Raw genomic sequence first — 17,176 nt, 5'->3', positions numbered from 1 at the left:
AATCTGCCAGTTGGTGTGAGTGTCAGACATTTGTCTTTCAACGATTGTTCTCTGCGCATGTCACGATTGCCAGCAGCGGAAGTCAACGACATTCAATCGTACGTAGATGTACGATCGTACGTATTTTACGATAATGATGCGACGAAATCTTTCCCGAATTATCGTTGCCCGTGGATGGCATATCGTATGGGAACTCGATTGCCATACGATCGTTTGTTGATATAATCGTTCATCGCACAACGAGCGAAATCGCCTCGTGTATGGCCACCTTAAGTGACTACCATTAAACAGGAAGTGCTGTTGCTGATGTAGATAAGAAATATGGCTAAGACCCGTAACCTGACCCACCACCCACGTTTGAAAATCCTACCCGCAACCTGCAGGGTACCTTCTTTTCTTGTGGGAAACCCACGGGTAACCCATGGGTACCCACCCAACTGCTGGAATCTACCTCCAGTCACTTGCTAGGTATAAGTTTTGCTCGTGCCAAAGAGGGAAGCTGGGCCAGACAGCAAGAATGAGAAAGGTAAAGATGGAATACTAGCTTAGGCGTGATATAGTTTTATATAGTATTTGTAGTTGTGTATTTGTATATTTGCACAGGGCTTCTGACATATAAAATGGCACAGAAACTCTATCGTTTCTATAAACTAGATAGGTAACCTTGGATCTCAAACTTAAGTTTCTCTTTAATAATATTCAGATGATCCCTATAATGGATAGGAAAGGGCGAGCAGAGGTTTCCCGGTGAGACATTACTGCTGCTATCCCATGAAACACTACTAGTGACTGCTGGTGTGCTGACAGATTTGGTTTATATGATCATTGATTTGCTCAGTAGAGTGGTACCTTGTTGGAGCATGCCCTGGGCCAGCTGACAGCCCTACTACTTTATTTATATAAAAACAGTTTCCACTTGCGGCACTTTGAATACAGTTTCACCCATATGCAATAAATAACAGTAACTGTTCTGTTTGTGCTCAGCTTTGCACCCACTTCCCAGTCTAAGGCACTGGGCACAAGTGTTATTTTGACAGCGAGGGCTGAAAAAGATAAAATCCAGGCTACAGTGGAATAAGTGGTAAGATGTTGAGCTCCAAACTTATGAGGGTGAACTTACATGATGTGTTGGTGGTGGTGATTTCAGAGCTGAATAGTAGTCAGTTAAGAGCCACAAAATATAGGCCTTGCTTTTGGGAATTTGGAACACTCAACTATAGTTTAAACTTTTCTGTGCCAAAAGATTAAACCCTGTAGATTCCATATCTACTGCAGCAATAGGTCAGCCCAGGTAAGTATGTATTATATACAGAGAGATACTGTGTGTACTTCAGAGGTGTACATTCATGATTGTTGCTCTTGGCATGATGCCTATAGCAACAACTTCTGGCTCAGGTCAGATCCTCACTCACTGTGGTACCACCAGCTCCTAATATTGGCAGTGCTCCCACAAGGGCAGGTAGGTTAGGGTGCCAATTGTAAGCAGATGTGAGGTTAAGCAGGAATAAATAGATGCCAGACTGGTGGGTTCTGAAGCATATCAGCAGGTAAGTTATGGAATCAGAGACAAATCCAAGATAAGGACACAGACAGGGTCAGATTTCAGAGACAGCCTAGAATAAAGATAAATAAAAGGTGAGGAGATGCAACAGATACCCTGCATGAGGGTATGCCCTGTGTTAGGTAATGGAGGACTTTTCTGTTAGGGTATGTATACCTGCCACTTTATGTAATTCACTGATCAGCAGAATATACTGGATGTGAGCAATAGTATCCAAGAGAAACCATGAACCTGCAGACTCTCACCATAGCACCGTAGTAATATAATGGATATAACAGTTCCACAGTTTAGTATATGCCCATTTCATACCTTCATAAAGATAGATACAGAAGTTGTTGGCAGGGGTCCCTGTGTAAGGCAATGCAGTGGTGCCACCCAAGGTGTGTTACAGGTGTCCTCGTGTTTCCTGTGTGTGACAGATAAGTACTGTATATACAGGCATCTATACATTATAGCTGCATCAAATAGAAGAAAAGACAGCATGTTATTGTACCATTATCATTGAGTATTTCTCTGTTAAATAAAAGAACTAGAACAGGTATAGGAACGTAACTTGTTCCAGATGTCCCTTTCCAGCTCAGCTTGTGATGGATGCTGGGAGCTGAAGCTCTGCAATAGAAAGAATTAACACAGCACAGTAGCAAAAAACTCAACAATAGCTCCCTTAGCTATAACGTTGCCAGGGGAATTATATTTGTATATTATTTTTGGAATAGGTGCATTCTTCATACAGTATCACTGCACACATCAATGTGAAAAACAAGCGTTTTCCTGTTATACTCCTCTGCATTATCTTTTATTCATGAGAACCCGTTGAATGGGAACAAAGGCCAATGATATTTCCTTACCCCCCAATTCTTTCACCTGAATGAATTACAATATTTTGCTTTGTTTCAAGTGGGAAAGTAACGTCATTGCTAATGGAATATCTTTTCAGCAAAAATACTTATCATGCATTTGTGGTAATGAAGAAACCCAGCAGATGCCCACTCACACAGCTTCATTGCGCCCTTATAGCTGAGAGGCCACGGAATTATTATGCAAGCGATTGTAATGTAGATTTATTGTGACTGCGCTTCCCCTTCATGTTACATGGGATTTTGTTTGCTTGTTTTAGCACAGCGTGGTGGCAGACAAAAGGACCACACCATGGGGCTGATTTACTAACCCACGAATCCGACCCGAATTGGAAAAGTTCCGACTTGAAAACGAATATTTTGCGACTTTTTCGTATGTTTTGCGATTTTTTCGGATTCTGTACGAATTTTTCGTTACCAATACGATTTTTGCGTAAAAACGCGAGTTTTTCGTATCCATTACGAAAGTTGCGTAAAAAGTTGCGCATTTTGCGTAGCGTTAAAACTTACGCGAAAAGTTGCGCATTTTTCGTAGCGTTAAGTTTTAACGCTACGCAAAATGCGCAACTTTTTACGCAACTTTCGTAATGGATAGGAAAACTCGCGTTTTTACGCAAAAATCGTATTGGATCCGAAAAATTCGTAAAGAATCCGAAAAAATCGCAAAACATACGAAAAAATCGCAAAGTACCGATCATTACGAAAAAAACGCAATCGGACTCCATTCGACCCGTTCGTGGGTAAGTAAATCAGCCCCCATGTGTTGGCTGGCACCTTGCAACACGTTGGTCACATGGCCCAAAAGACAAATGGGGAGAATTCCGCAAATGTACTTTTCCAAAACAGGGAAAGTTTATGTGGTTTGCTTGGATTCAAAAATGTATGTTTTAAAGATATATAAGTTTTCTATTGGGGATTGAGTGGATCTTTTGCCAATATGCCCAATATACAATATCAGGCTTATACAATTATTTGGTCCTAGGGCCAAACGATTGGATCACTACAATAGGGATATTGTGCGTCAGAGCAAAGACTGATGCGGTCCTTGTTCTGATGGAATTTTTAAACCTGCCAAATATTCGGCTAGATATTGGTCAGGTAGGATAGTGGGAGTGTCCTGTAAATAGGCATTGCCAACATGGACTGGGGGCCGAATCAGCAGCTATAATCTGCCTGTGTTTGGCCCCCTTATAGTCTGAGCCTTCTGCTACTGATTTAAACCATTTATCACCCCGCAGGTTGCCAACCACACAGTTTAGAAACCACTATCCTAAGATTTACTAACAGTGGATCTAAGCCCAAATAAAAAAATAATGGAAGCTTAGACTGCCTGGTAGTCCATTAACCCTATCTGAAGAGCACACTGAGTACATTTAGATTAATTTTTATTTGGATTTAAATCCCCTTTAAGTCTTGTAACAAATAACTTACAGTTATGTTTGATACATTAGTATAACCCCCTATCCTTATAGATTGTAAGCTCTTTCGGGCAGGGCCCTCTTTACCTCTTGTATTGGTTGTTTCATATGTAATAATGTATGTCCACTGTATAAACCCACTTATTGTACAGCGCTGCAGAATATGTTGGCGCTTTATAAATACATGTTAATAATAAAATAGAATGCTCAGTAGGGCTGTAGCTGCTGAGAAATGCCAGCTATTCATGTATCAGACTTCCCATTCTTAGTAAATAAGTCCCAGTGTGTTTTGGAAAGGTTAAAAGCTTTTTTACTTAATCATTATCAACTAGATTATATAGTACAAATAAATCCATAAAAAATGCAAATCAGTAATGTATTTTAGATGTTTTTCTCAATGTCCATATTCCTCCTTTATTCACGAAGCTCCAAAGCGTGGGCTTTTCCGCCTGTTGCCCAACACTGAGCAGACAGAGTACTGTATATAACATAACTCATGTAAGACACACAAATGATTGCAGTAGAGATTATATTCCCAAGGCAATGATGTACGGTCTATGAATGTATGCAGCAGAAAATGGTCACATTTAACCTTTTTGTCACCAGCCACAGTGTCCTGTATGTAAACTGCAAGTCAGATCGATTTATTGTACATAAATTAAAGGATTTGCCTTCAGTACCTACCTACTTACTATGCACAGTACACTAGATAATTTATTATTATTATTAATGCAGCACAGTGCTTTACAGAGATGATACACCATTCACATCAACTCCTTCCAGGCCAGAATGGAACTCAGGACCCCAGCTCTGCGCCTCAGATAAATTGAACCACTCAGCGCATTTCTCTATTTCCTCTACTTCACAATTCAGAATTGCCTCACAAATGGAACTTTGAACTTAAAAACCTCTCTTTTGGTCCCAGCTGACCCCTGCAAATGGGACACGCTCATGCAGGGATTTCATATTTAGGCACACAACATATTTATTTATTTTAAAATCTCTATAACATAAAACAATGTCACATTAAAAACAAATTTAGAGTTTTAGTGCATCAAAATAATGATATTACAGAGAACAAAACATCAGTGTAGGTTTTGTTATTCATTGAGAGAGTTGGTCCAAGGCCTTAATACTTCTACAAGGCCCTGTACAATTGCAATATACAGTAGACCCATCCTGAGATATTATGGATTAATCTTGAATCCACTTGTGGGTGGATAAAACAGTTCTTGAAAACAGGGTTTTCCTCATGTAACAGGGTGCTGCACTGATAACCTTCATTATCTATAAACTTTATTCTAAGAACCTAACTGTTAAATATCCAGACCATGCACTGAAAGGGAACATAGGGGTAATATAATAGCAGTTTTTTCAGGCCTACCAACCAATTAGATGTTAGCGCTCAGACAACAGACAGGTGAGGCTGTTGGCACAAGGGGCACATTCTCTGCCTGCTAAAACAAGTAAAAATAAATAAATAAATAAAAAGATCATGCAGTATATTGAGACGCAAGACCTGCACCGATATGTTCTACCCAACTTTTTGTGGGTTGCCTGACACTCTACAAGACTCAGTGCAAGGTGTTATTTAATAATGATATTAAGCAAATTATGTTTGCCAGCATAAAAGGACAACGTGTGGCCTTGATTGTCATGTTGGTTTCACTGCCCTACTAAAATCTTACCACGATTAAACTGAAAGTACATGGTACAAGATCCCCATTATCATACCAGTCATTACAGGCATGCTGTTACCTGATACTGTGTTACAGTCCAAAGCTATCTGCCCTATTGGTTTTGTTACAGTCGCAGACAGCAGTGCCATTACCCCACACACCACGCTTGGTATGCAGCCATGGGTGTATGGATTAACGTTCTCATCAAGCACGGCATAAGCACAAGCACTGAAATTGGTTTGGTCACAGCATTTTCACATCTGTTTTATCCACAGCCAAAATCTTAATGCACGACTGAGCTGCCTTTGTTTGGCTTATCTTTATGTACATAGCAAATACTTTCTAGCAGGAATAGCCGTATATGGGCTTCCGACAGATGGGGGAGTGTAAAAGTCTACATGCAATGGGAATGTTGGTGTCTCCGCTAGCAATATCATAAACACTCTTGAAATGTGTATTATGGCCAGAAAGATGTGCTAATACAGAATAGTGAAATGATTGCTGTTAGTAGGGTCTTTTCTTGAGGTATAAAAAAAAGTGTATATGTATGTGTGTGGGAGGTAAAAAGATATACTGTGTGTCCAACACGTTTAACCCAAAATACTAAGAAAGAAATGACAAACACTGAAATAAAATGATCAGAGATGGTTAGAAGCACACACTGTGGAACCCTAGAGTTACTACTATATCCAGTATGGAGGTAAAGGTGACCATTCATGGGCTGATAAATAGGGTCTGAATTGGCAGCTTAAAGAGATACCATCATCAGAAATGAAACCTGTTGTTACATTATAACATTGGCTTTGCATGTTATTAATATTTATGCCATAAAGGTATTTGCCCAATGCGTTTACATTACCTAACAGATCCCCTATGTTCCCCTATGAGGGGGCGGCCATATCTGTGCCGCAGGAGGCCGTTAGCATTAGAAGCTATAACTGACAGGCTGAGAAGGGACAGTCAGGTTGGCAAAACAGTCTGGTTTAGGGACTTTAAGCCACAATCACTTACAAAAGCAGCCCTGTCAGCAAAATCAACATGACCTATAGGTAACTTTTTATGTACATTAATATTTTGAAGAGTAGTTTTTAAGCGTCCGTATCACTTTAATGGCCCGTGCATGGTGCCAGCAGATGGGCCTGAATGTTCAATATCTGCAATTATGATCTGATGGTTGCCCCGAGGGCCATACAATCGTATCAGCCCAATGTTGCCCACCTCAAGGTGGCCATTTTGTTGAAAGATCTGCTCGTCCATCAAATGAGCAGGTCTTGGGGTGTATGCAACATCTGTTCAATTCATCATGCTGAAAAGGTGCACAGGAGCTTGCTGCAAGTAGCTTTCTAGATTTATACAAATGGTCATAAATAATCTTGAATTATAAATGACTTTTTTAGTGTTATAAACTTATGGATATGGTTGTTTAGGGCCTGGACTGTTGGGTACTGAAAGAGTTCTTCAAGTCAAAACAAGACAAGGCTGTATGCATCACTGCTCACAAATAATGAAGTGTTTCTAAATGAATCTCAGTATGTAGCAACACATCAACTTCTTTGCTCTCCTTAATTCTTCAGAAAAACTGTATCTATTCCATGTGCAATGAAATATACCAAGGCACTGATACACAGAAAGTTATAGTTCTGCTTAATGCTTTCCAACAAGCAGGAACCCATCAGCTTCAAACTTAATGATTTAACTTGTGCAATCTCTGCTACATGCTAGTACATAAACCAGCAATAAACTGTGTTATCCATAAAGATACACAAAAGGGGGTTGTGGGAGCACTCCAAGGCTAAATAGAATATATAAATACAATGGAAATGCGACTGATCTGCCCACATTAACTACAAATATCTGCAAAGATCCTGAGATATTATGGATTAATCTTGAATCCACTTGTGGGTGGATAAAACAATTCTTGAAAACAGGATATTCCTCATGTAAGAGGGTACTGCACTGATAACCTTCATGCTCTATAAACTTTTATATGTTAAATATCTAGACCGTGAAAGGGAACATAGGGATAATATAATAGCATTTCTTTTCAGGCCTAGCAACCAATCAGATGTTAGCGCACAGACAGCAGATAGGTGAGGCTGTTGGCACAAGGGGCACATTCTCTGCCTGCTGAAACATGCACCGGGGAACACGTGGCACTGCTGGTACTCATTTCAAATATTTCCTGGCTGAAAAGCACCAGTTCCATCACTGCCACTTGTTTCCTATTCACGTGTTAGGTGGGGCCACAGGTGAGTTGTTGGCAGGTAGGAGCCTATGTGCTGTGTAAAGTGGGTAATATACAAAAAGGCAGAAGTCATGTTGAATGAAGAAGATGATTTATATATGATAAATAACAAGGTACCAAGATTCTGAGCAAGTGTAAGAAATACACAAGTCCTTATACCAGGCCAGTGCTAAGGGGCAGGCAGCCAACACTCACAAGTCCATATAACAGCCAGAGGGTCTGGACTGGCAGCAAGCAAGGGATATCCGGTAAACAGGCCGAGGTCAGGGGCAGGCTGTAAACAGAGGTTAATCGATTAAACAGGCCAAAATCAAATACCAGGAAGAACAAAGATACAGGACAAGAACCAGGCAGGAACCAGGCAAGGGCATTGGCGTGTCTAGGGTTATGCTGCCAATTTAAATTGTTCGTTTATAAGAAATGTAATAAAATCATGGACACTTGATCATCTGAAATATGTAGTTTACTGTAAAAAAAAAAAAAAAAGGTACAATAACCAATTCTGGGTTAATGCACAGAATTGTATTTCACAATAATCTTTTTATTATTATTATACATTACATCCTTGCATGTGGGAAGACATGTAATAGCATTACTACAATAACAGATGTCACGCCTGCTGTCCGTCTAGGAGCCGTATGTGTAAGAAAGCAAGAGGGGAGACACCACGCATTAGAACACAAACTTTTATTTTCCATTGCAGAAGATCCTAACCGCAAACTCATGATTCACTCATATTTACCAGTTTTTATTTTGTTTAGGCCATTCTGTGCTCTTGCAAAACAGGCTGAATAACAGCATCGCACACAGTTGCCCTTCCCAGCACACAAGCCTATTGTAATGGCTTGAGAAAACACAATGTTTGCAGAGAATACTTTGTGACTGGCAAAACTGTGGAATATGAATAATCATTTTGAACAACCTAATAGTTTGAACAATTAACAAGTTTGTATGGGACAGAAATCTATAGTTAATGATAATGGTAAATGGGTGAAATGAGTGGTAATAAAATGGGTAGTATTTAGAAATGTTATCATGCCAAGTGCAATGACACTGAGATAACCTGAAAGCTTTCTCTACTTGGGGATCCCTGGATATAGGGTGCAGGTCCCTTCTTAGCAGGAGGGATAAAGAGATCAGTGGCATAACAACAGAATAGACAGACCCCACAGTCACAGGGGAGGGACAGGAGGGCATGGACCGTGGGGTCTGCTTACTCTATTCTTGCATATAAAACTCCACTCCCTGCTGGCTCTCAGGTAAGAGAGCAGGTCCTTCTATAGTTCCAAGTGTATCCAGGAAAGAAAATATGTGTTTGCGTCACATCTCAGTCTTATTAACCTTCTTAAGGTGGCGACACATGTGGCAATCTGCAATCTTTCGTGCAACCATCGGACGAAAGATCGTCAGACCCGCCACTAACCTTCAGGGCTGAAACGGCAGATAAGGAGGTAGAAACAATAGGATTTCTACCTCCTTCTGCCGATTCAGCCCTGACGGCAGATTTTGCTCAGGCGCCTTCTATGGCGCCCGATCAAAATCTTTTGACCTGCCCGATCGGCGAGTCGATCGATTTCAGCAGCCTCCTGCGATATCGGTCGACTCGTCGACTTGCCATACACACACCGAATATCATACGAAATGAGGTTTCGTACGATATTATCAGTGCGTGTATGGCCAGCTTTACTGGATACTCAGTCCTGGACTGGACCTGTGCTCCTGGACACCCTTCCAGCAGCTGGATCTACTCAAATGTATATTTTTGGCTAAACTCTACCTGCCCAGTGGTGCCAATGTACTGAAAATTCCAAAGAAGTGAAAGACAAAAGAGGGAAGTGTAATAACATTTAGTATGAGGAGACAAAAGGTTAAAGACACAAGGAGAAGTAACAATGTAAGAGTAGAGAAGAGCAGACAGAATGAGGAGTATGTGGAAGGGGAATATAGAACAGCAGGATAAGGGAGATTAGTAGGAGCTGTGCATCATATGTTAAGGTATGTTGTATATGACTGTGGGTTTGCAGTGTTATGGGTACCAAACAAGTCTCCTGTGGAGTGGGAGAGACAGAGAGATAGATTACACCTTTATGGAAAACAAGGTTGTCTTTGTTATTTTACCCCTTTTCTCTGCTGGCCTCAAGCAGTAGCGCAGAATAAGCAATAAACATGGTGACTTTGGTATTTACAAAATCATAGCTATTGTACAAGAACTAAATTGCAGGTTCAAAGCAGCTAGTGTTGTGTGAATGAGCCCTTATTGTGGCAGTGCGTTGGTAGGTAATAATAGGTCACCAGTTTAGTGAACTGTAAATTTTTAAAGTTTTTCTTTAACATCAAGAAATAGCTTTTGTTCTTGGCACTTTATGTCTCTATAAGTCCAACAGGTGCACACTGGGAAACTAGATCAGCTGTAGACTGTTGAATTGCCACATTGAGATGGCTTAGGTGCATAAATTCTGATGTTTTTCCCAGCTGTCTCTGTTACTATATAATATTTATATATATAATGAGTAATGAGTGTCCCACGAGGATATATTAGTATGAGCACATCAGAGATACTACTTGTTATCTATTCTGAGCATCCATGATTAGTAATGCTGGCTGTTGTATTCATTCTTGGAAATGTTGTACCCATCAGCAACAAACTAGGCTGATGATATTTAGGATGTAATGTAATAACAGGTGCAAAGTCACCCATGGCAACCAATCACAAGGTTACAATGACTGCTCTGATGTTTGAAAGCAAACACCTGATTGGTTGCTGTGGGTTACTAGACCTGGGGCAAGCATTGTGTCTGTTATTAAAATATTCCCTAAGTGATAATGTTTCATGTCTCTAATGTGATTTCACTCTTTCCCTTTGCCAGGCCTCGTACAAGCCCCTGCTGAAACAGGTTGTGGAGGAGATATTTCAGCCCAGTCATGCAGAGCCGCTGGATATCGAGCACATGTCTTCTGGCCTGACTGATCTCCTGAAGACTGGTATCAGCATGTTCATGAAGGTAAGAGAGTCACATTGCTGCGCATGAAGGAACAAATCCAACGTAGTTGGCACACAATAGCTTCACTGGCGGCATGAATGATCCCCTGAAGACATGGCGCAGACACATACAAAGGGTGGCATGATAATCCTGCTCATACGCCTCTCCAGAATATTCATGTACAGCGCTTGCAGCCGTATGAGTCACGGTGAGCGTTACATGGACTGACCTTGCTGATTCTAAGCCGGCTTTGTATGAAAGGACTCCAGCTGTAACCCGAGTTGCTATAATAAGTAAAATTGTGCCAATATGTGAATTCAAGCTCAGAATAGCATTCTGAATTGAATGTGATATTATTATGGTTGTCATGGGCAGCCTTTGTTGTGTTCGGCTTGTGCAACTACAAGGCTACCCATTTCCAACTTCACTAAACCAGGCAAGAATTTCTGAGATTATTTATCCAACAATCAGTATAAATCAAACTTCTATGTGCAGAAAACCTCCAAACAGAGATAAGCATTGTCATAAGATAACAATACATAGCAAGGAAGTCCAGTTAAAAGACCTAAGGGATTCTTGTGGCCCTTAACCTGCCCAAGGGCTCTAATTACTATCACTGTGTAACATCACTGTTTTGACATAATATGGTTTAGACAGGTAAATACTTAGCTCACTTAAATTATTAATTTTTTTGTCATAAAGGTGTTAATATGAAGGAAGGCATGGGAAGCATGAATATTGCAGGGGCACCCAGGCCTGACATAATGGTGGTACTACTAGTGCCCTAAAGAGATGCTTTACTGCACAAGGTGGGATTCAGCAAATTACACATTATTTCAAAATGACCATAAAATGGCTTATTACAATATATATATATATATATATATATATATATATATATATATATATATATATATATATATATATGCTGAGATTAAATTAATCCACCCATTCTGGTTATGGATTAGGGTGGGGGTGGTTTGAATTGCAAAGGTAGTCTGGCATTATCTAAACCTAGGTGGTCCAGGGGTCATTAGCCAACCAGTTGTTGTGTTATAAATAATCACAGGCAATTACTTAGGAAAATACACACACAGTGTAATGATTGGTCAGTCTGGTAAAAATAAAATTACCAGATTGTCTCTCCATATGACAACATGTGTGGGCCAGCTTTACACCTGGCTGCTGATAAAGGAAACATTTAATAATATCACTGAGAGAGGTGGACCTTATAATAATAACAGTATAGATCAGTGCCCTACCATTCCTGTTCTTTAGCATTGGCAGCATTTTAGTTTTTATACACAGTTTTATAAAATATTAAGAAAATGTGCATTCTCTGATAGCCAAGACACAATTTTATGTTAAATGCTGTTTATTTGTGTTGCAGAGGAGCAGAAAAGCAGTTGTCTAGGAGATGTATTCCATCACATTAATGGGCAGTTCTGGTGCCAGCTATGATCTTGCCCTTTCCTCTTCACGTGCTGCTGTAATTGCTTCTAAGCCTGGAGCATCTGCACTGTCGCTAGTCATTGCCCGCCAATGTGAGCGCTCATCTGCCGAGTGTTATTCATGAATAAAGCCGTGTAGGAAGGCTCTCTGCACGTGTGCTTGCGTGTGACAAGAAGTAAATAGTTGATTCTTGGAATAAAAAGGGCAGGTTGTGAGAGGCAGAATGTTGTGACAACTGGAACAGCTGAGGAAGGAGCTGCAGACTTGCTTGGCAAACTAAAGTGTTATCAGCCACTAACAATTCTGTTTTTCTCAGTTACGAGGGTGGGCTTTATCATTTTCTCCAGAAATAGTTTCATTTTGGTCCACGTGAGCTGAAAAAAAGCAACGTGTTTTTCTGAGCATGTTGTGCTGGGCCATTGGGCTGTTTGGCTCATCAGATGTGTAGGAGAAGGCTCCATAAGTGTAAATAAGTGTACAGCTCTGCTGAATATGTTGGTACTTTATAAATAATGTTAATAATAATAATAACATATGAGCAAGTAGTTGCCTGTGGCCCACCAGATGCAGACAGAAAATATAAGAGAAATGTGCCCCCCTGCCCCACTCGCTGCAGTTTCTTTGAGCTGTGATTTAAAAGGGGTTAAATTTTAAAGAAGAGGGGGCAGATTTGGCAGAGATTGGGTGAGCAGGCAGGTTTACAGAGCTATTGGGGGGATACAGGGGGAGAGGTGAACGAGGGTGGAATGAGTAGGGATTACTAATTAACCAGCAAATACATTTCAAGAATATTGGTAATATCTGCCCTGGGCTTGGCTGCGTTTGAATGGGCTGTGCCAGTGAAATACCTGCCGGTGAAAACCCTACCTTTAGACCAGGCATATGCAACCTTATGGCTTTCATATGTTGATAATCTGTAACTCCCAGGATCATACTGAGAGCTGTTGCAGTTGAACAGTGAGTGAAGGGCCACAGGCTGCCATCTCTACTGAAGTCTCTCTATAAAAGTTTCAAAAAAAAGGTTCCATTTTTATGTTTCAAAACTATTTTTAAAATGCAAATTTGAAGCAATAAGTGTCCTTCTTAGGTGACTAACAGGCTTAAGGTCCCCATACACGGGCCGATTGTAGCTGCCGATATCGGTCCCTTAGACTGATTCGGCAGCTAATTGGCCCGTGTATGGGCACTACCGATGGGCCTGCCCGACCGATATCTGGCCTGAAATCGGCCAGATCTCGATCGGGCAGGTTAGAAAATCTAGACTGCCCCATTGGCACCAATATAATTCAATTGAATTAGCCTACACGCTCCCCGATATCGCCCACCCGTAGGTGGGGATTTCGGGTGAAGATCCGCATTCATTAGAATTAGTTAAAAAGTAAAGTGTGACCTGAGATATGGAAACCCTAAAGCACAGAGGCCTGTGGCTGTCCACTCATTGTCCCATGCAGTCGGCAGAGAGAGATGCCAGATTGGGGCCTTATTTTGCACACTGTGTGGGGCGTTATGAATGATCCTTAGTGTGTGATTCTACAAATCTAAATTATTGGTAATGTCTCCACTGAGACAGGAGCAATTCCAAGATGAACTAGAGAGGGCAGCTGCTCTGGGTGCCAGCATTGCTACAGGTTCTAATTGTTGACATTTATGTTTTTTATGTCTTTTCAATATCTGTCAGGAATGGCCACCCTGTGGCCCTCCAGTGGTTGCTGTACTACAACTCCTGGTAGCCACCAGCAGCTGGAAATAGGGTGCGCTGGGACCTCTATCTCTAACAACCGCTAAAGGGGGTAACGGTTTAATATCAAAAGCATAACCCTACTTTTTTCAGGCAGCCAAACAACTTGCGCAAATAAACCCTCCTGTGTAAAAATCAATCCATTTCTTTCCGCCCTTGTCATTTCTTTTGAATATCTGCTATAAGCATTCCGAGTGAGCGGTGTTGCAATCTGTGCTTGGTGAACGGAGAAATCTCTTTGATGAAACAGATCACTTGCACACAGACATGTTTTGACTGAAATGAAAGTCGGCCCCTTGCCTCTCTTCCCACAGGAGAGTTGGATTAACAGTATTTTATTGCTAATGTCGGGCCCACTGTTTTCCTCTTTCCTACTGACGTTAGCTGAAATATCTTATGTATATGTTATGTATGTGTGTGCAACCTTTTCCAGCAGACACTACTCTCCTATAATGTAATTATATGACGACAGGTTATTTAGTATGGTTTAGAGGAGATTATGGTTACATCTAATCCTGTAGTAGTGACGAGGCCAAAAACACCACTTGCGTCAAAAAGGAAAGGAATAATGTTTTTCCTTGGAGGTTTAACTATAGGGTACCCTTTTTTTTGGTCTAGTAACCCATAGCAACCACTTGGCATTCAGCATTTACTATTCTAGTTCAATTAGAATATTGTATAAAATACAAGTATGGGGCCTGTTACCCAGAATGCATGGGACCTGGGGATTTCCAGGTTAGGGATTTTTCCATAATTTGGATCTCCATACCTTACTCTACAAAAAAAAAATTATTTAACAATTAAACCCAATAGAATTGTTTTGCCTCCAATAAGGATTAAATAAATCATATATGGGATCAAGTACAAGGTACTGTTTTATTACAGAGAAAAAGGAAATATATAAATATTTTAATTCATTTGTTAAAATGAAGTCTATGGGAGATGGCCATCCTGTAATGCGGAACTTCCTGGATAATGGGTTTACGGATAATGGATCCCATACCTGCATGAGTTAACTGGGCTTCTTACCCCCTATGAGTACATAGCTCACTGTGCACACAGTATATTCTCAGTGGGCAATGACATACTTTCCTTGATGAGACATTTTGCCTACACAATTATAGTACCTTGGACTCTATTAAGGTTTAGTCACTATCTCTGGTTTTGAATGGTATATATGTATTTACAGAAGCTCCAAAAACCTTCTATGCCTTCTGCCAGTGACTTCATTTGAGACTTCCTCACTACACTGATACAGGCAATTTATAGCCCAAAAATGTGTGTGTTTATAGGCAGGTCGGAAGTTGTCCATAGTAGCAGTTTCTGGCAGTTCCCATTGAAGTCAATGGGAGGCAGCTTTTTCCAGTCAGTGGAGACAGCGCCTAATGCGTCATGGCCCTTTGTAGGCGAAGCTGTTTGTAGTTGTTAGTATTCTTTTGAGCTAACAAAATATAGCTTTGACAGGACAGACTGACATACACAAAGGAAACTGCAACTGTAAAGGAAATAGTGAGTAAGGGAGACCATTATAGAAAAGCCGAGCAGCTCAGTTGCCCAATACTTTGTTTACCATGACCAGTGCAATGTGTCATACTCAGCTGGGGCATTGGTATGAAAATAAGACCTGTTCCAAATTGCTTAGCCAAGTCCTAACAATATCAAGGTGTTGACAGATGGCAGAAGTCCCCACTCTTGAGAATTCTTCAGGTCTCAAATTTAACAACCAAACCTAAAATGAGAAAGCGCACAAAGAATGACAAGAATTGGCCTTGAGTTATATGTAGAATGAGTAATATAGCACAAGCACCATTTCTTGATAATCAGAAAAAGTGCAACATGCAGCAGGCATTAAGCATGTTAAATGGGTCTACCCAATGGAGGTGGGCACCACATGCCAACTAAATAGCTCCACAGCCTTTGGGTGCTTGGCACTTTTTATTAGTACAGAAACCAAGTAAAGACAGGTATAAGTATGGGATCTATTATCTGGAATTCTGGGGTTTTATGAATAAGCGATCTGTTATTCAATATCTATTTATTCTGTAATTTGGATCACTATACCTCAAGTCTGCTAAAGATCACTTATTCATTAAATAAACCCTATAGGATTGTTTGGCCACCAATATGGATTCATGCAACTTAGTTACCATCAATTATAAGGTACTTTTTTATTATTACAGAGAAGAAGAAAATATTTTTTAAAAATTAGAATGAATGCTTAAAATGGACTCAGAGAGATTGCCTTCCCATAATTAAGAGCTTTCTGGACAATGGTTTCCAAATAAGGGATCCCGTACTTGTATTTACAAAAAAAAACATGGGTGTATCAGTGTTAAAAACAATCTGATCTGTAAATCCCACCCTAATTGTAGTGGTAACAAGCCAGCTAGATAGGTGCAGATGTTAATCTGAATCAGTGTAGATTGACACCTTTTCATAGAAATGAAAAAGAACAGGTTGTTTTTATAACATGAGACCCCCTGCCCCAAATTATGCCCATCACCTACAAGTTGTATTGACAGTCACTATCAACAGGTTTTGTATCTCTGACACTATAACACGCACAATGTACAAGTCAATATTATTTGGACAAAATATTTTGAATCCTAATTATGAGCAAGTGAAAGAGACTTGTACATTTATACAGTGTGTTACTGCTGGAAAGTCCTTTGGGTAGCTAATATAGCATATGGCCAGGATCAGAGTGCAATAAAAGAACAGGATCTCAGCCACTGTAAGTGTATTTCATTGCGGCACAGACGTCAGTACAGGAGCCCGGTGGCTTTCCATCCTGTCTAGGATTGATGTTGTTTTCAGTTCTGCTCATGCCATATGGTCTTTCTAGACCCAACACTGCCAGAAGTGACAATAAATAGTGGCTGCATGCTTGCAAATCACAGATGATGTTCAGAATATTTCTCTTTTCAGGACTGTAACTGTTTGTTCTTTTTGTCCATTATTTTTCTGCCTCACCCTGGGCATATGTCAACTAGTGAGTAATATTCCAATATGTTCTTTCTAACATAACAATGGAAATGTCTATACCCTGCACCCTTCTATCACAGTGACTGAACAGTCTATGCACTACAGCTTTCTATCAAAGTGATGGAACAGACTGTACCCATGATCAATGAGTTTTGTGCTACACCACTGTGCACAGAATGCAGTACTTAGTGCAGATGTTCCCCTCTCCCATCTCTATAGGCTCCCAGCAGTGAGGGGTTTCAGAGTATATTCAGATCAGG

Source organism: Xenopus tropicalis, chromosome 1 (genome assembly GCF_000004195.4).
Source record: "Xenopus tropicalis strain Nigerian chromosome 1, UCB_Xtro_10.0, whole genome shotgun sequence".
Taxonomy (NCBI): domain Eukaryota; kingdom Metazoa; phylum Chordata; class Amphibia; order Anura; family Pipidae; genus Xenopus; species Xenopus tropicalis.
The sequence above is the reverse complement of the archived record's forward strand: the minus strand, read 5'-3'. Positions refer to the sequence as shown.